Source organism: Hyla sarda, chromosome 2 (genome assembly GCF_029499605.1).
Source record: "Hyla sarda isolate aHylSar1 chromosome 2, aHylSar1.hap1, whole genome shotgun sequence".
Lineage (NCBI taxonomy): Eukaryota > Metazoa > Chordata > Amphibia > Anura > Hylidae > Hyla > Hyla sarda.
In genome coordinates, this window is record NC_079190.1 from 336,319,416 (window position 1) to 336,343,128 (window position 23,713).

Sequence of the window (23,713 nt, forward strand, 5' to 3'; positions counted from 1 at the left end):
TTTTATGGGGCATTTCTAATATGAAGGGCCTTCAAATCCACTTCAAACGTGAACTGGTCCATGAAAAATAGCGAGTTTGAAAATTTTGTGAAAAATTTCAAAATTGCTGCTGAACTTTGAAGCCCTCTGGTGTCTTCCAAAAGTAAAAACTCCTAAATTTTATGATGCAAACATAAAGTAGACATATTGTATATGTGAACCCAAAAAAAATATATTTTGAATATCCATTTTCCTTACAAGCAGAGAGCTTCAAAGTTAGAAAAATGCAAAATTTTCATTTTTTTCATCAAATTTGGTGATTTTTCACCAAGAAAGGATGCAAGTTACCATAAAATTTTACCACTAAGTTAAAGTAGAATATCTCACGAAAAAACAATCTCGGAATCAGAATGATAACTAAAAGCATTCCAGAGTTATTAATGTTTAAAGTGACAGTGGTCAGAATTGCAAAAAACGCTCTGGTCCTTAAGGTGAAAAAGGGCTCGGTCCTTAAGGGGTTAAAGGGAACCAATCATCAGATTTTACCCAATATAACGCTTGGCAAAGCATTATATAGGGCAAAATCTTTATTTTCACCATTCCCGGAGGATGCTCCTGCCCCCAGGGATGGTGAAGATATGAAGTTATAAACTAGTCACCGCCGCCGCCGTAAGTAGTCACCTGGGCGGGGAGCTCTTCTCTCCTACTCCCGTTCTTCCGCCGGGAGCGACGCCCCCTCCGCTTGATTGATGGGCACCGTCATCACTCTGCTCCGTCTGTTCAGTGAGCGGAACAATGACGCGGTCCATCAATCAAGCGGAGGGGGCGTCGCTCCTGGCCGAAGAACGGGAGTAGGTGAGAAGAGCTCCCCGCCCAAGTGCCTACTTGTGGCGGTGACTAGTTTATAACTTCATATCTTCACCATCCCGCAGGCAGGAGCGTCCCCCGGGGATGGTGAGGGTGGTGAGGGCAACAATTTTACCCTATATAACGCTTTGCCAAGCATTATATAGGGTAAAATCTGATGATTGGTTCCCTTTAATATAATACTACTACACACTGAACCCTCTGAATATGTTACTACAACATACTGCGCTCTCTGAATATAACCTTGCCGTGCACCTTCTCAATATAATACCGTAATGTATTGTGGCCCATAAAAACATTACTACCCCAGAAATTCCTTATAATATACACTATACCTCTGGAATAGAAAACACTCTGTGCGCCTCATGTATAGCAATAATGCCCCATCCTGTGCCCCCACATATAATTATGACCTATCCTGTTCCCCCCACATAATAATGTTGCCCTTTGTCCTGTGCCCCCTAGCATTTAATGCTGCCCCCCCCTCACATATAATGCCCCCGTCATGTTCCCCTCACATATAATGCACCCTGTCCTGCCCCCTCAGGGGGCATTATATGTGAGGGACACAGGAAACAGGGCATTATAAGTGAAGGGCAGATAACTGGGGGGGGGGATTCTAAATTAGGAGCACATGTCAGGGGGCATTATAAGTTGGAAGCCCCTGTCTTGGGGGCATTATATGTAAGGGCACATGTCAGGGGGGCATTATATGTAAGGGGCACATGACGGGGGGGCATTATATGTAAGGGGCACATGACGGGGGGCATTATATGTAAGGGGCACAAGACAGGGTGGCATTATATGTAAGGGGCACATTACGGGGGCATTATATGTGAGCGGTGTTACGCCTAGCGCTCCGGGTCCCCGCTCCTCCCCGGAGCGCTCACGGCATCTTTCTCCCTGCAGCGCCCCGGTCAGTCCCGCTGACCGGGAGCGCTGCACTGTCATGGCCGTTGGGGATGCGATTCGCACAGCGGGACGCGCCCGCTCGCGAATCGCATCCCAGGTCACTTACCCGTCCCGGTCCCCTGCTGTCATGTGCTGGCGCGCGCGGCTCCGCTCTCTAGGGCGCGCGCGCGCCAGCTCTCTGAGACTTAAAGGGCCAGTGCACCAATGATTGGTGCCTGGCCCAATTAGCTTAATTAGCTTCCACCTGGTCCCTGACTATATCTGACCTCCTCCCATGCACTCCCTTGCCGGATCTTGTTGCCTTGTGCCAGTGAAAGCGTTTAGTGTGTCCAAAGCCTGTGTACCTGAACTTCTGCTACCCATCTTGACTACGAACCTTGCCGCCTGCCCCCGACCTTCTGCTACGTCTGACCTTGCCTCTGCCTAGTCCTTCTGTCCCACGCCTTCTCAGCAGTCAGCGAGGTAGAGCCGTTGCTAGTGGATACGACCTGGTTGCTACTGCCGCAGCAAGACCATCCCGCTTTGCGGCGGGCTCTGGTGAAAACCAGTAGCCTCTTAGAACCGGTCCACTAGCACGGTCCACGCCAATCCCTCGCTGACACAGAGGATCCACTACCTGGAAGCCGAATCGTGACAGTAGATCCGGCCATGGATCCCGCTGAGGTGCCGCTGCCAAGTCTCGCTGATCTTCCCACGGTGGTCGCTCAGCAATCGCAGCAGATTGCCCAACAAGGACAGCAGCTGTCGCAGTTGACCGCCATGTTACAGCAACTTCTGCCTCTACTACAGCAGCAACCATCTCCTCCGCCAGCTCCTGCACCTCCTCCGCAGCGAGTGGCCGCTCCTAACCTCCGCTTGTCCCTGCCGGACAAATTTGATGGGGACTCTAAACTCTGCCGTGGATTTTTGTCTCAGTGTTCCCTGCATATGGAGATGTTGTCGGACTTGTTTCCTTCAGAACGGTCTAAGGTGGCGTTCGTAGTAAGCCTTCTTTCAGGAAAGGCCTTGTCTTGGGCCACACCGCTCTGGGACCGCAATGATCCTGCCACAGCCACAGTCCAGGCCTTCTTCGCTGAACTCCGGAGTGTCTTCGAGGAGCCAGCCCGAGCTTCTTCTGCCGAGACTGCCCTGTTGAACCTGGTCCAGGGTAATTCTTCCGTTGGCGAGTACGCCATATAATTCTTCCGTTGGCGAGTACGCCATACAATTCCGTACTTTTGCTTCTGAACTATCCTGGAATAATGAGGCTCTCTGCGCGACCTTTAAAAAAGGCCTATCCAGTCGCATCAAGGATGTGCTGGCCGCACGAGAGATTCCTGCCAACCTCCAAGAACTCATCCATTTGGCTACCCGCATTGACATGCGTTTTTCTGAGCGACACCAAGAGCTCCGCCAGGAAAAAGACTTAGATCTCTGGGCACCTCTCCCACAGCATCCTTTGCAGTCTTCGCCTGGGCCTCCCGCCGAGGAGGCCATGCAAGTGGATCGGTCTCGCCTGACCCAGGAAGAGAGGAATCGCCGTAGAGAAGAAAATCTCTGTCTTTACTGTGCCAGTACCGAGCATTTCTTGGTGGATTGCCCTATCCGTCCTCCACGCCTGGGTAACGCACGCACGCACCCAGCTCACGTGGGTGTGGCGTCTCTTGGTTCCAAGTCTGCTCCTCCACGTCTCACGGTACCCGTGCGGATTTCTTCTTCAGCCAACTCCTCCCTCTCAGCCGTGGCCTGCTTGGACTCCGGTGCCTCTGGAAATTTTATTTTGGAGTCGCTTGTTAATAAATTCAGCATCCCGGTGACCCGTCTCGTCAAGCCGCTCTACATTTCCGCGGTCAACGGAGCCAGATTGGACTGCACCGTGCGTTACCGCACAGAGCCCCTCCTCATGTCTATTGGACCCCACCTTGAGAGGATTGAGTTCTTCATTCTCCCCAACTGTACCTCTGAGGTCCTCCTCGGTCTGCCTTGGCTCCGGCTTCATTCCCCCACCATTGATTGGACCACCGGGGAGATCAGGAACTGGGACTCTGCCTGCCACAGGAAGTGCCTCTCCCCCCCTCCCAGTCCCGTCAGGCAAGCCTCTGTGCCTCCCCATGGCCCCCGTCCTGGTGTCACACTGCCCCGTGCCAGGCCTCGCCCTCTGCCCTCCCTCCCCATTCCCACTCCTGCTGTACTGCCTGCCGTTGAGGAAACCCTCCATTCTTTCCCGGTGTCCTCATCCCAGGGGAGGCAGTTACCGGACAAAGAGAAGGGGAGACCTAAGGGGGGGGGTACTGTTACGCCTAGCGCTCCGGGTCCCCGCTCCTCCCCGGAGCGCTCACGGCGTCTTTCTCCCTGCAGCGCCCCGGTCAGTCCCGCTGACCGGGAGCGCTGCACTGTCATGGCCGTTGGGGATGCGATTCGCACAGCGGGACGCGCCCGCTCGCGAATCGCATCCCAGGTCACTTACCCGTCCCGGTCCCCTGCTGTCATGTGCTGGCGCGCGCGGCTCCGCTCTCTAGGGCGCGCGCGCGCCAGCTCTTTGAGACTTAAAGGGCCAGTGCACCAATGATTGGTGCCTGGCCCAATTAGCTTAATTAGCTTCCACCTGGTCCCTGACTATATCTGACCTCCTCCCATGCACTCCCTTGCCGGATCTTGTTGCCTTGTGCCAGTGAAAGCGTTTAGTGTGTCCAAAGCCTGTGTACCTGAACTTCTGCTACCCATCTTGACTACGAACCTTGCCGCCTGCCCCCGACCTTCTGCTACGTCTGACCTTGCCTCTGCCTAGTCCTTCTGTCCCACGCCTTCTCAGCAGTCAGCGAGGTAGAGCCGTTGCTAGTGGATACGACCTGGTTGCTACTGCCGCAGCAAGACCATCCCGCTTTGCGGCGGGCTCTGGTGAAAACCAGTAGCCTCTTAGAACCGGTCCACTAGCACGGTCCACGCCAATCCCTCGCTGACACAGAGGATCCACTACCTGGAAGCCGAATCGTGACAAGCGGCACATGACAGGGGACCCCTGTCATGTGCCCCTCACATATAATGCTCCCCTGTCATGTGCCCCTCACATATAATGCCCCCCTGACATGTGCTTCCAACTTATAGAGCCCGCCCCCCCCCCCCCCCGTGCATTCCCCTGCATGGTATAGCGCTCGAGCAGCTCTCTTACTTGCTTTCACATGTCATACGCTGCTCCATTCTTACAGAGTGTGAGCTGCGGTAACATGATCTCTGGGCGCCAGCGCGTTTATGTTACGTCATCGCACCAGCCTGCCGTGGATGGTGTCCCCGCGGCCCATACTCTGCAACAATGGAGCAGCGTGTGATAAAAGTGAGAGGATGGTGCAGCAGGAACTAACAACTCCCGCCCCACCATGCTATAGTACGGGAGGGTCAGCAATCTCAGGGGGTTCAATTGCCTCGTTGCCCCCCCCCCCCCCCCCCCCATCTGGATCCGCCACTGAGGTCAGCTGGGAGGAAGAAGCATGGCAGCTCTGGTATGGAGGTCTGGCAGTGCCCTGCACAGCTCCGTCAGCAGGCATGCGTGCTTTACATAATTAAAACAGATGTGCAAATGAGCGTTCCGGTACGCTAAAAGCACGGGACAGAGGTGGTGGTACGCTCACAAGCTATTTTTGGAAGTGGCAGTACTGAGTACCAGTGTGTACCGGCCCACTTAAAGCACTGCTACCCGGCTGGGTCTATATTAGATGGACATGTCTTAAATGTCTTTATATCCCACAGTGTGTGATTATATTGCAGCTGAAAGGGAGATGTGGAACTCCCTAGTGGCACTGTACATTATATAGTGTGAATTCTGTCAGACTCTCTGATTTATGTAGTTACCAGAGAGGGGTTGCCCAGGCAAGAGCCTTCACAGAGAGAAGACTGACCAAAATGCCACCTTGGTACACTCAGTCGGATATTGGTCAACCATTAGTTCCACATGCATGGAGCACTGGGTCACGAACCCCCTGCACAATTTTGGGTCCCCTTCATACTTCGATGGCAGGGACAATCAAAGCTTGGGACCGAAGGATGTCACGGAAGCTGCAGACACCGGAGGAGGCACTGGGGCAGGTTGCGGCTGCTGCTGCTGGGCGGATAACTGGTTCAATTGTTGCACAATCTGCTGAGACTGTTGGACCACGATGGTGGTGAGATCAGCAACGCTTGGGAGAGACACCTTGGTGGGATCCATCGTTCGGAGTAGTGGATCGGCTGTACCACTGGAGAAAGCCGCACCAAAGAGCAGAGTCTAAGGAGCCGCTGGTTTTCATCAGAACCCACCCCAAAGCGGGATGGACTTGCTGCGGCAGGCGAACTCCCAGGTCGCTACCCCTGGTACAACTAACCCACAGTGGCAGCCGAGGTGAGGCATGATACAATAAATAAGGAAATTCAGGGGCAGAGACTGGCAGGAAGGTCAGGGCTGGCGGCAAGGTACGTGGTCAGGAAACGTAGAAAAACATTACTGGTACATGATATAGACAGGACACTGCAAGGTATGCTTTCTCAATGGCTACAAGGCACAAACATCCGGCAGGGGTTAAGAGGAAGTGCAGACACTTTATAGGGTCAGCGCCCGGCAAGGACCAATTACCGGTGCGCTGGCCCTTTAAATTTCAGAGAGGGTATGCACACGCTGGCAGTCAGAGGAAGCAGAGGAGCCAGAAGTGCGATGAGGTAAGGAACCACCGGCTAACTGAGTGCGACTGCAGCCAGACATGCTGACGGCAGCGCTGCCCGTCCCTGAAGATGTACAGGGAGACGGGCTGTCAGTACGCCTGCGGCCAGCATGACCGGCCGCGGCACGACTCATGACAATATCCTCCTGCCCACTCCAACATTTCTTCTATAGAGAACAACTCAGCGATAATGGCAATGTGGTAGTTACCAGAGCAGATAAAAAAGGTTCAATCGTAGTTATGCATAAATCAGATTATGAGAAAGAAGCCAGTAGGCAATTTGAAGATGGTTATACATAAAACAGACCCTACCAGTAAAACTTAAAATTTATTACGGACCTTCCTCATAAGGCATATGGAGAAAGCGATAATCTAAAAAAAAAAAAAAAGTTTATTAAATAGCTGAGAGATTGCTACCTAGATATCCCAAGAAACTTTGGATGCGGGTGTACAAGCGATAAGTATGTGTTTACACTAATAAATCCTTTTGTATTGCATATAAAATTATTTCTATGTAACGTAGATTATATTTTGGTGCTGTGGGATGGTTCTGAAGGGTGCTTCAATTCCTTTTGTTAGCCACCTTATTGAATCTAACACATGTAATATGTGATTTACCTCTGTGTTCGGAGGAATTGAGCTTGAATATTTGGACATCAAAATTGTGAATGATAATGATAAGCTAATCACTAAAGATATAGAAGAAGCATAGCCAGAAACACACTCCTTCGTCATGAGAGTTTGCATCCTCCTCATGTGAAAAATTCAGTCCTGTACAGTTAGTTTTTTTGATTAAAAAAATTAACAGTGATAAGAATTGAAGAAGAGTCTGACTAAACAGGGTTACTCCCAATAAATTATTACAGGGGCATACAATAAAGCAGACAAAAATTACAAAGAAAGTCTATTTAACCAGGGATGTACAAATCCTATTGGTTGACACCTGGGACATGCAATTCCGGGCACCGGGCAGGTGAATTTCTAAGGCATTTAGCCCTGCTTAGGGCAAGCAGAGCCAGGTGCTGCTCTGGCATGACATGTATATATGTCATGGTGCCGTTAGGGGTTATATGGTGCGAGCTCCTGACTCAAGCCATACCGAGTGGCCCTCAACTGAATGCTGTAGGGAAGGGCCACTGCTAATAGCTGGCATGCAACTAAAGGGACATTTAACCCCTTAATAACGCAGGACGTAAATGTACGTCCTGGTGTGGTGGTACTTAACGCACCAGGAGGTACATTTACGTCCTATACATAACCGCGAGCATCGGAGCAATGCTCGGGTCATGCGCGGCAGGTCCTGGCTGCTGATAGCAGCCAGGGACCCACCGGTAATGGTGGACATCCGCGATCGTGCGGATGTCCGCCATTAACCCCTCAGATGCCGTGATCAATACAGATCACGGCATCTACCGCGCTGCGGTTACTAAAGTGGATGATCGCAGCGCTGTCGCAGCGATCCGATCATCCAGAACGGCAGACGGAGGTCCCCTCACCTGCCTCCGCTGCCTTACATGGGTCTTCTGCTCTGGTCTGAGATCAAGCAGACCAGAGCAGAAGATGACCGATAACACTGATCAGTGCTATGTCCTATGCATAGCACTGAACAGTATTAGCAATCCCTATGGGGATTATTAAAGTGTAAAAGTAAAAAAAGTGAAAAATCCCCTCTCCCAATAAAAATATAAAGTGTCTGTTTTTCCCCATTTTACCCCCAAAAAGTGTAAAAAAAAAAAACTTTAATAAACATATTCGGTATCGCCGCGTGTGTAAATATCCGAACTATTAAAATATAATATTAGTCATCCCGTATGGTGAGCGGCGTGAACGTAAAAAAAAAAGTAAAAAATTGCTGCTTTTTTATAAAATTGATAAAAAATGTATTAAAAGTTTTATATATGCAAATGTGGTTTAAAAAAAAAAAGTGCATATCACAGCACAAAAAATTTGCCCTCATACCACCGCTTGTACTGAAAAATGTAAAAGTTATAGGTCAGCAAAATAGAGGGTTTTAAATGCACTCATTTGTGATTTTTTTTTTTTTTAAAGCTGTAAAATAATAGAACAGTATTTAATCATGGGTATCATTTTGATTGTATTGACTCACAGAATAAAGAAAACAGGTCTACTTTAGTGTACAGTATGAAAATGAAACCTTCCAAAATTAGCAAAATTGCTGTTTTCTTATCAATTTCCCCACACAAATAGTATTTATTTGGTTGTGCCATACATCTTATGGTAAAATGAGTGACGTCATTACTAAGGACAACTGGTTGCGCAGAAAACAAGCCCTCATGCTAGTCTGTCGATGAAAATATGAGAGCGTTATGATTTTTAAAAGGCAAGGAGGAAAAAACTTAAGGGCTGAGTCCTTAAGGGGTTAAATGGCGATCGCAGGGGAGGATCCATTGATGAGGTAGCCGGAGGGCTTACCTCTCCATCCATGCATGCTGTGGCTCTGGGATTGATAGATACTACATTGATCTGTATGAGGAAACTAATGATTCCTCCTAAAAGTCCCCTAAGGGGACCAATAAAGTGTAAAAAAAAAAAAATGTATAAAAGTTTAGCCCACATACATTATCCCCTTCAATATCAAAAGTTTAAACGAAACCCCTTCCCATTTTCCATTTAAAAATATGTAAACATAATAAAAATAAACATATACGGTATCACCGTGTGCCTAAGGATATGTTCACGCTGATTAATATTTGCGCGGAATTCTCGCTGAAAAAAATCCGTTCAGAAATGACCGTTTCTTTTCCGTGCGGAATGTGCGTGGAATTCAGAACAGCATAGGAGACGTTATTAAAAAAATAAATAAATTTTGCGCAAATTCAGCGGGAATTCCACGCAAAATCTGCGCGAAAGTGTGGTAGACTGAAAATTTTTTTGGCCTTGAGTTCTATGGGGTTAGGACGGAAATTCCGCATGAGGAAAGAACATGTTCATTCTTCATGCGGAACAGAATTCAGTGACAGAATTCCGCTAGCGGAAATTCCTCGTGTGAACTGAGGAGCAAAAATGTTATTACATTCTATGGGGTTTTTCACTGCTGAATGAATTGGAGAGGAATAAGCGAGCAGAATAACTTGCGGAAGTTCCTCTCCAAACCTTCAGTGTACACATACCCCAATAGTTAGAACTATTAAAATATAACATTAATTATCCCGTACAGTGTATGGCGTACATGTAAAAAATACCAAACCCCAAAATTGCAGATTTTTTCATCGCATCATATCCCAGAAAAAGTAAAAAGCGATCAAAAAGGCAGATCAGAAGCACATTGGTACAGATAAAAACTACAGATTGCGGCCCAAACAATGAGCCCTCATACATCAGTGTATACCGTATATACTCGAGTATTAGCCGTTCCGAATATAAGCCGAGGCCCCTAATTTCAACCCAAAAACCCAGGAAAAGTTATTGACTCAACTATAAGCCTAGGGTGGGAAATACATCATCCCCCCCCCCCATGTCATCATCCAGACCCCCGTCATTAACACCCCCGTCATCATCACCCTTTCATTATCACCCTAGTCATCATCCCCCCTTCATCATCCCCACCTGTCAGTCCCTGTCATCACCCCCCCTTCATCATCACCACCTGTCAATCCCTGTCATCATCCCCCCCCTTCATCATCACCGCCTGTCAATCCTTGTCATCATCCCCTACCCCCCCCCCCCCCCTCATCATCACCGCCTGTCAATCCCTTCATCAGTGGTCTTCAATCTGCGGACCTCCAGATGTTCCAAAACTACAGCTCCCAGCATGCCCGAACAGCTGATGGCTGTCCGGGCATGCTGGGAGTTGTAGTTTTGAAACATCTGGAGGTATGCAGGTTGAAGACCACTGCGGCCTTCATCATCATCCAGACCCCCCCCTTTAGTTTTCTACTCACCTCCCCTCGGCGGGAAGTTATGGTGAGCTGGTCCAGGCCATCTATGCTGCAGGGACCGTCCAGTGGGGAGGGTTAGTCGTTCTTGGCTGTCCATTTTCACCATGAGGACCTCTTCTCCGCTCCGCCCATCACCGGCCCCGGACTAGTGACGTTGCCTTGACAACAACGCACAGGGACCTTCATGCGCAGGGATGTCCCTGTGCAAAAAATCGTGCTGAAAAACTCGGCTTATACTCGAGTATATACGGTATGTAAAAATTCAAAAGTTATAGGGATCAGAAAAAGACAATTTTAAGCATACAGTGGTCCCTCAAGGTACAATATTAATCGGTTCCAGGACGATCATTGTATGTTGAAACAATTGCATGTTGAGACCATAACTCTATGAAAACCTGGTAATTGGTTCTGAAGCCACCAAAGTATCATCAAAAAATAGGAAAAAGTGAGGATTAAAGAAAAATAAGTAGATAACTAATATAGATAAAGCCAGTGCTTACATTTAAAAGTAAGAAAGAGCTGCTGGGAGCTGTAAGTGCCACTGCCTATGTAGAGGACAGGAGCTTTTCAGGGTCCTGTACAGTAAGTACACACAGTCTCCCAAAAAAAAAGTAAAATGGAGCTGCCCCCACCTGGGGCAGCAATTCCTGGCACAGGTAGAGTAGTACAGAACATGTAATAACTCCCTGTTCTGTAGGGGGCGCTACCAGATAGCCAGTCAATGCATGCACTTTAGGAATACAGGGGTTTTACCAGTGAAATGCCCATTCTGATTGGTCGGTTCTTCCAGCGATTGACACGTTTGCAAATCTGGACTGTCCGTAGCATTGTATGTTGAGTCTGGTTTCAAGTTACAATGGTCCAGAAAAGACCATTGTACGTTGAAAATATTGTATGTTGAGGGATCACTGTACTTATTTTCATATATTTTTTTCAAAGTACAAAATTATTAAAAGACTTTATTTACATACCATTTTACTTGAAATAAAAACCAAGAGTAACACTTTCTCTTTTCATTTAAAAACACCCCGATGAATGTTATCTTAAACCACACCATGTGTGACTATGCTTGCGGTAATTGCTCCTTTTGCAGCTTTAATTGAAAGAAAAAAATGTTTTGTTTAGGTGGGTACACAATAAACAGGGAGTACCACAACAATGATGCTTCTCAATTACATTTTGCTGGAATAGAAAGGGTAAATGCCCCAAGAGATGGAGGCTAGAGATGTAATGTTACTACAGAGCAAGACCCAGTGGATTCTTAATGGGGTTATCCAGGAATAGAAAATGGGAGCTTATGTCTTTCAAAACAGAGCTACTTTCTTTCAAAAACCGCTCCCCGTCTGTCTCTAGGTTTGGTGTGGTTCTACAGCTCGATTCCATTGAAGTGAATGGAGCTAAGTTGTAAAACCACACCCAACCTGGAGACAGACATGGAGCTGTTTTTGAAACAAATAAGCTGTGTTTTTCTATTCCTGGATAATCCCTTTAAAGGCTGTCAGTCCCATCTGGGAGCTGTACTTTGGCAACAGCTGGAGACACCCTTGTTGAGAACCAATGCTGTTTTTAAACAAACCATCTGGGCCGAGGATATTTTTCATTTTGCCACTTTATCTTTTTCCTCCTCGCCTTTTTCGGCAAAACACTTTCAATTTCCAACCTAGACTCCCATATGAGGGCGTGTTTTTTTGGGCCACCAATTATACTTTATAAAAACATCACCCATGTTAACAATTCATAAAGAATGACATCACCCATTTTAGCAATTCATAAAGGCTTCCTACCACAAAAACCACACCACCTCCATATCATATATCCCATCCGGCCCCATCCCCATTCATTTCAATGAGCCGACCAAGTCAAACTCTGAATGTGGTTGGCTTATTTTTGCCCTGTATCCTAGTGCCTGACGTGTACCTGTCTCCGTCCACGCTCCATCCCCGGAGCAGCTGTGCTGCTGAAGAAGCCAACTCTGTCCACAGAGCAGCGCCAGTCCAGCGATCTCCATTACATTCTCGGCAGGAGGTGAGGAGACAGAGGATGCGGGTCACCCCAGTAGTAAGGAGATTACATGGGAAGATTTGCTACAGTGAGTCACTCCAGTAGTTAGGAGATTACATGGGAGGAGGTTTGTTTCAGTGTGTCACTTCAGTAGTATGGAGAATACATGAGGAGGAGGTTTGTTGCAGTGTGTCAGCCCAGTAGTAAGGATCTTACATTACCTTACCCACCCGCCCCGCTTCTGTCAACGATGGATCAGCTCCTCCACTATACACTAGCACAGTGCCGACAATGTGAAGAGTGATGAAAAGTTTAGTACTTTTTGAACATCAGTTGAGTTGAGAAAAAACAACTGACCCTGATGTAACTTATACATGTAATTTGAACCTTATAGTCCCCAATGAAAAATTAGCAGCTTAGGCACTTAATGTGGAATTTAGAAAATGGATCACACATGTAATTCACAGAAGATAAAGATTTGTAGAAAAAAAAATTACTTGCTTATAAATCTGTGCACCCTTTCCTCTCAATCAGAATACAATGTATTTCAGATCACAAGATCAGTATTGATCATGGCATTTGATGGGTACTGGAGGGCATCAGCGTGATCGTTGATGTCCGCCATTATAGGTGAGTCCACAGCTGCTGATCATTTTAGTTTTGATGGGACTTTTTGATCGCTTTTTATACATTTTTTAAGGGTATATACAAAGTGACCAAAAATATGCAATTTTGGACTTTGGTATTTTTTTATGTAAACGCCATTGACCATGTGGTTTAATTATATTTTTATAGTTCAGACATTTGCGCACACGGCGATACCACATATAGTTACATAGTTACATAGTACGGTTGAAAAAAGACATATGTCCATCAAGTTCAACCAGGGAATTGAAGGGTAGGGGTGTGGCGCGATTTTGGGGAAGGGATGGGATTTTATATTTCTTCATAAGCATTAATGTTATTTTGTTCCAGGAATGTATCTAATCCTGTTTTAAAGCTGTAACCAGTTCCTGAGGTAGACTGTTCCATAAGTTCACAGTTCTCATGGTAAAGAAGGCGTGTCGCCCCTTCAGGCTAAACTTTTTCTTCTGCAGACGGAGGGAGTGCCCCCTCATCCTTTGGGGGGGGGGGTTAACCTGGAACAGTTTTTCTCCATATTTTTTGTATGGGCCATTTATATACTTATATACGTTTATCATATCCCCCCTTAGACGTCTCTTCTCAAGACTAAACAATTGTAACTCCTTTAATCGCTCCTCATAGCTAAGATGTTCCATGCCCCATATTAGTTTAGTCGCGCGTCTCTGCACCCTCTCCAGCTCCACAGTGTCCCTTTTATGGACTGGTGCCCAAAACTGAACAGCATATTTCATGTGAAGCCGTACCAATGCTTTATAAAGGGGGAGTATTATGTCCCTGTCCCTCGAGTCCATGCCTCTTTTTATACATGACAATATCCTGCCGGCCTTGGAAGCAGCAGCCTGACATTGCATGCTATTCTGTAGTCTGTGATCTACAAGTACACCCAGATCCTTCTCTACCAGTGACTCTGCCAGTTTAACACCCCCGAAGACATACGATGCATGCAGGTTATTAGTACCCAGATGCATAACTTTACATTTATCCACATTGAACCTCATTTGCCAAGTGGATGCCCAGACACTTAGTCTATTCAAGTCATCTTGTAACCTATACACATCCTCTATAGACTGTACTGTGCTACAAAGCTTGGTGTCATCTGCAAAGATGTTAATGCCATCCTCTATATCATTGATAAATAAATTAAACAACAGCGGTCCCAGTACAGAACCTTGGGGTACACCACTAATAACCGGGGACCAATCTGCGTACGAATCATTGACCACCACTCTCTAGGTACGATCCATGAGCCAGTGTTCAATCCAGTTACAAACTAAAATTTCCAAACCCAAAGACCTTAACTTACCTGTCAGACGACGATGAGGGACAGTATCAAACGCTTTAGCAAAATCCAGAAACACTATATCCACAGCCCTTCCTCTGTCAAGGCTTCTACTCACCTCTTCATAAAAGCATATGTTTATTTTAATTATGTTTACATATTTTTTATATGGAATTTGGGAAAAGGGGGTGATTGGGTGTTTTCTTAAACTTTTTATTCAACTTTTTTTTTCTTTTTCTTTTTTTTTTACACTTTTAGTCCCCTTAAGTGGCTTTTAGGAGGAATCATTAGATTCCTCATACAGATCAATATAGTTCCATAGAACTAGATTGATCTGTGTGCTCTGTGCTCGATTGATAAAGCCTGGTCCAGCCAGGCTCTATCAATCACAGAGCCAGGACCAACACGGAAGCTGAGGTAAGCCCCCACGATTGCGCTGAGGGGGGGGGTCAATCCACCCCATTAGCCCACCAGCGGCAATTTAAAGGGTTAATAGCCGGCCATGGCGATTGTTGCATGTGGGCTATTAACGGCGGCCCCCAGCTACAGGAATCAGCTTGAGGCCAGCCAGTTTGGCGCCTGCCAGAGTCAGGAGCCCGCGCCATTCACCACTTGCCATCTTAGTACGAGCCGGCTCATCCTTAGATGGCAACCAGTTAAAACAAAAATGGTACCATAAAAACTACAGATCACCGTGCAGAAAATGAGCCCTCATAAGCATAATGGGGAAGATTTATTAAAACTTGTGGAGAGGCAAAGTTGCCCAGTTGCCCATAGCAACCAATCAGCTCGCTTCTTACATTCTTAACAAGGCCTCTGAAAAATGAAAGAAGCGATCTGATTGGTTACAATGGGCAACTGTACAACTTTGCCTCTCCACAGGTTTTAATAAATCTCCCCCAATAAGCTTTGTACAAAAAGTTTTAATTTGTAAAAGTAGTAAAACCTATATAAATTGGGAATCAATGTAATTGTACAGACCTACAGAATAAAGATAATTGGGGACATTATTGTTGTCTTTGGAAAGTGAGCTTTGAAGTAATTATTATAATTTTTTTGCTTATGTGCATTATTATTATTATTATTTAATTTACTCTCTGGTAGCTCAGATGAGCTGATCAGCACAACCGCAGCAAAATCGTGGGGTTTCAATCAGTTGAGAGGACAGCAGGAGGACCCTTACCTTACCTGCCAGCCATGGCAGGCTGTAGTAATGGAGCATCTAATAGTCCTCTATGGGGACAAAAAATAGTGTAAAAAGGTTAAAAATAAGTTAATAAATGTGATATTGCCACATGCATAAATGTCTGAACTATGAAAATATAATGTTAATTAATCCCTTAAAGGAGTACTCCGGCGCACACTTTTTTCCTTTTATCCTGTCCGGGCTGCAAAATAAAAGAAAACACACTTTCTCTTACCTGCCAACGAGCCCCCGAAGCTCCGGTACAGGTGTTCGGTCCCCGGCTGTATTCTTCTTACTTCCTGTTAGCCCGGCACGTCACACGGCGCTTCAGCCTATCACCGGCCGAGGCGGGACATCGCTGCGGCCGGTGATAGGCTGAAGCTCTGTGTGACGTGCCGGGCTAACAGGAAGTAAGAAGAATACAGCCCGGGGACCGAACACCTGTACCGGAGCTACGGGGGCTCGTTGGCAGGTAAGAGAAAGTGTGTTTTCTTTTATTTTGCAGCCCGGACGGGATAAAAGGAAAAAAGTGCGCACCGGAGTACACCTTTAACGACGAAGGACATATATTTACGTCCTCCGCCGGCTCCCGCTATATGCATATCGGGTCGGTCCCGGCGGCTAATACAGGACATCACCGATCGTGGTAATGCCCTGTATTAACCCTTCAGACGCGGCGATCAAAGCTGACCGCCGTGTATGAAGTGAAAGTATCCCAGCTGCTCAGTAGGGCTGTTCGGGACAGCCGCGGTGAAATCGTGGCGTCTCGAACAGCTTACAAAATACCGGGAGGGCCCTTACCTGCCTCCTTGGTGTCCGATCGACGAATGACTGCTCCGTGCCTGAGATCCAGGCAGGAGCAGTCAAGCGCCGATAACACTGATCACAGGCGTGTTAATACACGCCAGTGATCTTTGTAAAAGATCAGTGTGTGCAGTGTTATAGGTCCCTATGGGAGCTATAATACTGAAAAAAAAAATTTAAAAAAAGGGTTAATAAAGGTCATTTAACCCCTTCCCTAATAAAAGTTTGAATCACCCCCTTTTCCCATAAAAAAAAATAAAACAGTGTAAATAAAAATAAACCTATGTGGTATCGCCGTGTGCGTAAATGTCCGAACTATAAAAATATATCATTAAACCGCATGGTCAATGGCGTACACGTAAAAAATTACAAAGTCCAAAAAAGCGTCCAAAATACCATTAAGTGATCAAAAAGTCCGATCAAAACAAAAATGGTACCGATAAAAACTTCAGATCGCGGCGCAAAAAATGAGCTCTCACACCGCCCTGTACGTGGAAAAATAAAAAAAAGTTATAGGGGTCAGAAGAGGACATTTTTAAACGTATACATTTTCCTGCCCACGACGGCCAATCCACTTTCCAGGAAACTTTTCATCTAGGAATGCTCAGACCTTACACCCATAATGTGATGGTGCACCATCTTGCTGGAAAAACTCAGGGAACATGCCATGTCCGAGCATTCCTAGATGAACAGTTTCCTGGAAAGTGGATTGGTCGTCGTGGGCCAGTTGAATGGCCCCCAAGGTCTCCCAATCTGACCCCCTTAGACTTTTATCTTTGGGGTCATCTGAAGACAATTGTCTATGCTGTGAAGATACGAGATGTACAGCACCTGAAACTACGGATACTGGAAGCCTGTGCTAGCATTTCTCCTGCGGTGTTGCTATCAGTGTGTGAAGAGTGGGAGAAGAGGGTTGCATTGACAATCCAAAACAATGTAAACTTGTAAATAACTCATGAAAGAATAAAGTTACGTTAAAACCAAGCACATCATTGTTTTTCTTGTGAAATTCCCAATAAGTTTGAAGTGTCACATGACCCTCTTCCTATTGAAAAAACAAAAGTTGGATTCAAAATGGCCGACTTCAAAATGGCCACCATGGTCACCATCCATCTTGAAAAGTTTCCCCCCTCACATATACTAATGTGCCACAAACAGGAAGTTAATATCACCAGCCATTCCCATTTTATTAAGGTGTATCCATATAAATGGTCCACCCTGTATATCCCCATATATGGCAAAATAAAAGAGCTATTGGGGTCAACAGAGGACAATTTTAAGCATACTGATTTCCGTACAAATAGTTATAATTATTTACAAGTAGTAAAATAAAACAAAACCTCTATAAATTGGGTATCATATTGATTATATCTTGTTGGGGACGGAGGGCGTATGGATACGCCCTCGAGTCCCGTCACTTAACCCTTGGGGACGGAGCCCATTATGACTCTAAGGACGGGAGCATTTTTTGCAAATCTGACCACTGCCACTTTAAGCATTAATAACTCTGGGATGCTTTTACTTATAAATTTGATTCCGAGAAAGTTTTTTCGTGACATATTCTTCTTTATGTTAGTGGTAAATTCACCATTTCTTGGTGAAAAATTCCAAAATTTGATGAAAAATGTGAAAATTTTGCATTTTTCTAACTTTGACGCTCTCTGCTTGTAAGGAAAATAGACATTCCAAATAAATGATATATTGATTCACAAATACAATATGTCTACTTTATATTTACATCATAAAGTTGACATGTTTTTACTTTTGGAAGACACCAGAGGGCTTCAAAGTTCAGCAGCAATTTTCCAATTTTTCACAAAATTTTCAAAATCTGAATTTTTCAGGTACCAGTTCAGGTTTGAAGTGGATTTGAAGGGCCTTCCTATTAGAAATACTCCACAAATGACCAAATTATAAAAACTGCACCCCTCAGAGTATCCAAAATGACATTCAGTAAGTTTGTTAACCCTTTAGGTGTTTCACCGGAATAGCAGCAAAGTGAAGGAGAAAATTCAAAATCTTCATTTTTTGACACTCGCATGTTCTTGTAGACCCAGTTTTTGAATTTTTACAAGTGGTAATAGGAGAAAAAGCCTCCAAAAATTTGTAACCCAATTTCTCTTGAGTAAGGAAATACCTCATATGTGTATGTCAAGTGTTCGGCGGGCGCAGTAGAGGGCTCAGAAGGGAAGGAGCAACAATGGGATTTTGGAGAGTGAATTTTGCTGAACTGGTTTTTGGGGGGCATGTCACATTTAGGAAGCCCCTATGGTGCCAGAACAGCAGAAAACCCCACATGGCATACCATTTTGGAAACTACACCCCTCAAGTCACGTAACAAGGGGTCCAGTGAGCCTTAACACCACGCAGGTGTGTGACAACTTTTCGTTAAAATCGGATGTGTAAATGAAAAAACTTATTTTTTTTCACTAAAGTGCAGTTTCGTCCCTAAATTTACAATTTTTACAAAGGGTTATGGGAGAGAATGCCCCCAAAATTTGTAACCCCATCTCTTCTGAGTATGGAAATACCCCATGTTAGGACGTAAAATGCTCTGCGGGCGAACTACAATGCTCCCAAGTGGAGGAGCGCCATTGAGCTTTTGGAAAGAGAATTCGTTTGGAATGGTAGTCAGGGGCCATGTGCATTTACAAAGCCCCCTGTGGTGCCAGAACAGTGGACCCCCCCCCCCCACATGTGACCCCATTTTGGAAACTACACCCCTCACAGAATTTAATAAGGGGTGCAGTGAGTATTTACACCCCACTGGCGTTTGACAGATCATTTTTCATTTTCACGGACCACTGTTCCAAAAATCTGTCAGATACATGTGGGGTGTAAATGCTCACTGTACCCCTTATTACATTACACGAGGGGTGTCGTTTACAAAATGGGGTCACATGTGGGGGGGGGGGGGTCCATTGTTCTGGCACTATGGGGGCTTTGTAAACTCATGTGGCCTTCAATTCCGGACACATTTTCTCTTCAAAATGCCAATTGCACTCCTTCTCTTCTGAGCATTGTAGTTCGCCCGCCGAGCACTTTACATCCACATATGGGGTATGTTCTTACTCAGAGAAAATGGGGTTACAAATTTTGGGGGGCTTTTTTCCTATTTTCCCTTGTGAAAATGAAAAATTTAGGGTAACACCAGCATTTTTGTGAAAATTATTTTTTTTCATTTTCCCATCCAAATTTTATGAAAATTCGTCAAACACCTGTGGGCTGTTCAGGCTCACTATACCACTTGTTACGTTCCGTGGGGGGGGGGGGGGGGTGTAGTTTCCTAAATGGGGTCACATATGGGTATTTATGTTTTTGGGTTTATGTCAGAACCACTGTAAAATCAGCCACCCCTGTGCAAATCACCAATTTAGGCCTCAAATGTACAGGAGAAATTGCGTTACAAATTTTGGGGGGCTTTTTTTTCCTTTTACTGCTTGTGAAAATAAAAAGTATGGGGCAACACCAGCATGTTAGTGTAAACATTTTTTTTTATACACTAACAGGCTGGTGTAACCCCCAACTTTTCCTTTTCATAAGGGGTAAAAGGAGAAAAAGCCCCCCAAAATTTGTAGTGCAATTTCTCCCGATTACGGAAATACCCCATATGTGGCCCTAAACTGTTTCCTTGAAATACGACAGGGCTCCAAAATGAGAGAGCGCCATGCGCAAATGAGAGAGCGCCATGCGCAGTGATTCCCAAACAGGGTGCCTCCAGCTGTTGCTTATCTCCTAGGATGCCTGGACAGTCAGTGGCTGTCCAGAAATGCTGGGAGTTGTTGTTTTGCAACAACTGGAGGCTCCGTTTTGGAAACACTGCCGTACAATACGTTTTTCATTTTTATTGGGGGGGGGGGGGGACAGTGTAAGGGAGTTGTATATGTAGTGTTTTACCCTTTATTATGTGTTAGTGTAGTTTAGTGTTTTTAGGGGACATTCGCACTGGCGTGTTACGGTGAGTTTCCCGCTAGGAGTTTGAGCTGCAGAGTTTGAGCTGCAGACCAAACTTGAAGCAGGAAACTTACTGTAAACCTGCCCGTGTGAATGTACCCTGTACGTCCACATGGGGGGGCAAACCTCCAGCTGTTTCAAAACCACAACTCCCAGCATGCACTGACAGTGCATGCTGGGAGTTGTACTGGTTGGAAAACCTGGTTGGAAAACCTTCAGTTAGGTTCTGTTACCTAACTCAGTATTTTCCAACCAGTGTGCCTCCAGCTGTTGCAAAACTACAACTCCCAGCATGTACTGACATACCGTGCATGCTGGGAGTTGTAGTTTTGCAACAGCTGGAGGCACACTGGTTGGAAAACCTTCAGTTAGGTTCTGTTAGCTAACTCAGAATTTTCCAACCAGTGTGCCTCCAGCTGTTGCAAAACTACAACTCCCAGCATGTACTAATCGCCGAAGGGCATGCTGGGATATTTAGTTATGCAACAGCTGGAGGTTACGCAATTACAACTCCCAGCATGGTGAGACAGCTGTTTGCTGTTTGGGCATGCTGGGATTTGCAGTTTTGCAACATCTGGAGGTCTACAGTTTATAGACCACTGCCCAGTGATCTCCAAATTGTGACCCTCCAGATGTTGCAAAACTACAAATCCCTGCATGCCCAGACAGCAAAGAGCTGTTTGAGCATGCTAGGAGTTGTAGTTTTGCAAGATCTGGAGGGATACAGTTTAGAGACCACTATATAATGGTCGCAAACTGCAGCCCTCCAGCTGTTGCAAAACTACATATTCCAGCATGCCTAAACAACAAACAGCTGTCTGGGCATGCTGGGAGTTGTGGTTTTGCAACATCTGGAGGGCTACAGTCTTAGACTGTGGCCCTCCAGATGTTGCTAGGCAACTTACCGGCTTCCGTAGGATCCAGGGAGCCGTCTTCTTCTGCCGCACGCCGTCCGCGTCGATCTCCGTCAACGACCACGGTCGCCCGCAGCCTCCGGAGGGGTAAGTGGACCTTCATCGTTTGGTCCCCGTCGTTTCCCCGTCCTGCCCCGCCTTTTGTGGGTGGGCAGGACGAGGAAGACGAAAGTAAACCGCTTCGCCCCCGATCTACTATTGGTGGTCGCGTATAGACCACCAATAGCAGGGATAGGAGGGGTGGCACCCCTGCCACATCACTCCTATCGCTTCAGGGGGATCGTAGTTGTCTTAGACAACCGCGATCCCCCTTCTATTCCGGGTCACCGGGTCACCATAGACCCGTAATGACCCGGAATCGGCGCAAATCGCAAGTGTGAATTCACTTGTGATTTGCGCCGATCGCCGACATGGGGGGGCTAATGACCCCCATGGGCATTTGCACGGGGTGCCTGCTGATAGATATCAGCAGTCACCCCGGTCCAGTCCCCGCCCGCCGCGCGACGGGGACCGAAATTCCCACGGGCGTATGGATACGCCCTTCGTCCTTAAGTACCAGGACGCAAGGGCATATCCATACGCCCTTCGTCCCCAACAGGTTAAGGACGGAGGGCGTACCTGTATGCCCTCTGCATTTCCGATCACCACAGCTCGCTGGGCCGTGATCGGAACTGGATGCCTGCTGAAATCATTCAGCAGGCATCCTGTGCCAATGCCCAGGGGGGTCCTGAAACCCCACCCCCTGTCGGTGATCGCTGCAAATCGCCGGTGAATTCACACCTGCGATTCCGGGTCATAGGGGTCTCCGGTGACCCGGAAAATAAGGGGGATCAGGGTTGTCCAAGACACCCACGGTTCCCCTGAAGGGATAGGAGTGAGGTGGCAGGGGTGCCACCTCTCCTATCCCTGCTATTGATTGTTCAGAAACAACGACCAATAGCAGATCAGGGGCGGGGGGGGGGTTAATGTTCAGTTCCCCCGTTCTGCCCACCCACAGTAGGCTGAGCAGAATGGGGAAACCGACAGGTACCGCCGCCGAAGGTCCACTTACCCATCGGCGGTGGTAGCGGGCAACAATGCAGCTCCCTGGATCCTATGGAAGCCATTGAGTTGCCTAGCAACCTCTGGAGGGCTGCAGTCTGAGATGACTATACAGTGGTCTCTAACCTGTAGTCCTCCAGATGTTGCAAAACTACAACTCCCAGCATGCCCAGACAGCTGTTTGCTGTTTCGGCATGCTGGGATTTGTAGTTTTGCAACAGCTGGAGGGCTACAGTTTGGAGATCACTGTGTAGTGGTCTCTAAACTGTGGCCCTCTAGATCTTGCAAAACTACAACTCCCAGCATACTCATACAGCAGTTTGCCGTCTGGGCATGCTGGGATTTATAGTTTTGCAACATCTGGAGGGCCACAATTTGGAGATCACTGTGCAGTGGTTTCTAAACTGTGGCCCTTCAGATCTTGCAAAACTAAAACTCCCAGCTTGCCCAAACAGCTGTCTCGGCATGCTGGGAGTTGTAGTTGTGTACCTTCAGCTGTTGCATAACTACATCTCCCAGCATACCCTTTGGCGATCAGTACATGCTGGGAGTTGTAGTTTCGCAACAGCTGGAGGCACACTGTTTGGAAAATACTGAATTAGGTAACACTGAAGGTTTTCCAACCAGTGTGCTGCAAAAGTACAAGTCCCAGCATGTACGGTCAGTGCATGCTGGGAGTTGTAGTTTTGCAACAGCTGGAGGTTTGCCCCCCCCCATGTGAATGTACAGGGTACATTCACATGGGCGGGTTTACAGTGAGTTTCCTGCTTCAAGTTTGAGCCGCGGCAAATTTTCCGCAGCAGCGCAAACTCCTAGCGGGAAACTAACCGGAAACCTCTGCCAGTGCGAATATATCCTAAAAACACTACACTACACTAACACAAAATAAAGGATAAACAATACATATACACCCCCTTACACTGTCCCCTCCCCCAATAAAATGAAAACGTATCGTACGGCAGTGTTTCCAAAAAAGAGCCTCCAGCTGTTGCAAAACAACAACTCCCAGCATTTCCGGACAGCCACTGACTGTCCAGGCATGCTGGGAATTTAGCAACAGCTGGAGGCACCCTGTTTGGGAATCACTGGCGTAGAATACCCCTATGTCCACCACTATGCAATCCCTAATTTATTCCTCAAATGCGCATGGCGCTCTCTCACTTCGGAGCCCTGTCGCATTTCAAGGAAACAGTTTAGGGCCACATATGGGGAATTTCCGTACTCGGGAGCAATTGCACTACAAATTTTGGGAAATACCCCATATGTCGGCGTAAAATGCTGTGCGGACGCACAAGGCTCAGAAGTGAGAGCACACTATGTACAGTTGAGGCCTCAATTGGTGATTTGCACACAGGTGGCTGATTTCACAGCTGTTCTGACATAAACACAAAAAGATAAATACCCACGTGTGACCACATTTTGGAAACTACACCCCTCACGGAACATAACAAGGGCTATAGTGAGCCTTAACACCCCACAGGTGTTTGACGAATTTTCATTAAAGTTGGATAGGAAAATGAAGCAAAAAAATTTTTTTCACTAAAATGCTGGTGTTACCCAAAATT

The 23,713-nt window shown here is 46.7% G+C and overlaps 1 long non-coding RNA gene across 1 annotated transcript in view; it reads right to left on the reverse strand.

Annotated features, from left to right (window-relative positions):
- The window catches only part of LOC130356457 (uncharacterized), a 41,497-nt gene that overhangs the window by 11,355 nt on the left and 6,429 nt on the right, over window positions 1–23,713 (reverse strand). The window contains exons 2-3 of the long non-coding RNA XR_008888889.1: window positions 11,296–11,417; window positions 10,328–10,524 (exon numbers count right to left, since the gene is read on the reverse strand). This is a non-coding gene — a long non-coding RNA (uncharacterized LOC130356457). The remainder of the gene's footprint in view (window positions 1–10,327; window positions 10,525–11,295; window positions 11,418–23,713) is intronic.